A 2,064-nucleotide genomic window follows, 5' to 3' on the forward strand; every position below is an offset into this window, starting at 1 on the left:
TTCACTTACATAGGCTGAGCAGAGAGCCCTGCCGTAGACAGTAGTGATGAGGCCCATGCATTCGCATGGGACACCTATGAACAAAGTTTGCATGGCAAGCCTTGGACTGCCAAACGTTCACATGCTGATGGCAGGAATCAGATGCAGGAGACTGAAACTATGAATGTTTCTGCTTTTGCTAAGGACAGTGGTTTGGGGCCAGTGTTGTGCTTGACAGAACACGACATCAGCCTGCTCTCTGGCTGCTCCCGGGAGAAGTGGCTGACAGAAAGCACCCTCCAGACCACCAGCAATCTTGTGTTTCACAACATGCCACTGTCACTGGACTTTCCTTCTGGGAAAGCGTAGTCACTGACCTGGCCAGATTCCCTGTCCTCCCCAACATCCTGGGGAGAAACGGGCAGAGTTCTGCGCCCTGCGCCCTCTTTCGCGTCCCTAACGCGCTCCCAACGCGCCCTACAGCCCTGGTCGGGCACAGCCCTGGTCGGGCTCATACCACTGGGGCCTCTGCCGAGGAAGAGCCCCGGAAGCCTAGGGCCAGGCCTATTGCACAGGCATCTTAGACCAGGCCATTCCGGGATTGCTGTGTTTCACGTCCTGCCCTTCAACACTCCTGGGAGGGCTTTCCCTGAGAACCCTCATGTCTCTGCCCTCCCAGGAGGCTGTGGTTCTATGCAAAATAGGGGGTGCACCACGGGCCGTCCCCTTTCCTCTCTCTCGCCAATATCTTTCACCAAAGCTGAGCCCTGCAGGTAAATGTATCTATCTGGCTGAGGGGCCAGGGAGGGCCTTTGCCTGCAGTCTTACAAGCCAGAGTGCAGAGAAGGCAGCAACTCTGGGACCGGGACTCTGCTCAAAGACATATCTAACATGCCACAGTGGAGCTGAGATGGGCAAGACACGTGTCTCACAGGCTGGCAGCACACCAAGACAGTGGCAGGAAACTATGCTAACAAGGAAAGAGAAAAGTCACGTGTCTCGTGGCCTTCCCACCATTAGACAGTAGTCTGCACAAGAAAACATCCAACAGTGACAGGACAACCAAGCAAATGACAAACGCCGTGCTGAATAAAGTCATCTTACATGACATTTCGTACAAAGGCCCAGATCATGGGGATGATCGCGCAGCAGAAGCAGCAAGTATCAGAGCCACCGAACCTGGGGTGAGTTACACGAGGAGAAAGGGCGACATGGGGACAGGGGCTATGGGCTCAGGGAACAGCTACCACAATGCAACCTCGGGTGTGGGGATGCCACTCATTGCGGGTACTGCCCTGGGATTTCCTTTTAGAAAGAATCGCTGGTTAAAGTGTAGAGCACAAAAAACCCTACTCCTCGATTACACTATTAGATAACATCCTTTAACTGCCCCACCCACCCTGTGTGAGTCTCACCCACTTCCCGCCTGCTCCCTCTAGTCTGAGAGTTGTATCTCCACAAAAAATACACAATGGGGCTCAATGAGCTGCTCATGTCTGACATGGACACCTAAGCAGTGCTGGATTCACAACCTGAAAGCCTGCAAAGGAAAGTGTGCCCGGCAGAAGATAAGCTGCCTGGCAACTCAGAACCTTCTTCTAAGAGAAGTAAGACATGTCACAATGGAGTCTAAGCCTACCTGTCTTATGCCAGGACCTTAGAGCTGCAGGCAGGAGCACAAAGATAAAAACATATATTGAGTCCCAACACGCTCACTGCGGTGGTTGGTCTCTGTGGCGCAATCGGTTAGCGCGTTCGGCTGTTAACCGAAAGGTTGGTGGTTCAAGCCCACCCAGGGACGTATGCTTTTGCCTACATCAAGTCCTGAATTAAAACACAGCTGTCTGGCTTTGCTCTTAGAGCTCTCGCTTTGCCTGCGTGACATGCTCTATCTCAACATTTCTATCTTCTCTCATCTCTTCACCTCTAGTCATTTCCACCAATAGGACTGGAAACGGGACATCAAGTCCTGAATTAAAACACAGCTGTCTGGCTTTGCTCTTAGAGCTCTCGCTTTGCCTGCGTGACATGCTCTATCTCAACATTTCTATCTTCTCTCATCTCTTCACCTCTAGTCATTTCCAC

General features: G+C 52.1%; 1 non-coding gene across 1 annotated transcript; it reads left to right on the forward strand.

Moving 5' to 3' along the window:
* Positions 1-1,706: 1,706 nt before the first annotated feature.
* On the forward strand, positions 1,707-1,780 carry TRNAN-GUU (transfer RNA asparagine (anticodon GUU)). Its single transcript has one exon. It is a non-coding gene; the product is annotated as a tRNA-Asn (tRNA).
* Positions 1,781-2,064: the final 284 nt, after the last annotated feature.

Source organism: Pleurodeles waltl, unplaced genomic scaffold (genome assembly GCF_031143425.1).
Source record: "Pleurodeles waltl isolate 20211129_DDA unplaced genomic scaffold, aPleWal1.hap1.20221129 scaffold_214, whole genome shotgun sequence".
In the NCBI taxonomy this organism is placed as follows: Eukaryota; Metazoa; Chordata; class Amphibia; order Caudata; family Salamandridae; genus Pleurodeles; species Pleurodeles waltl.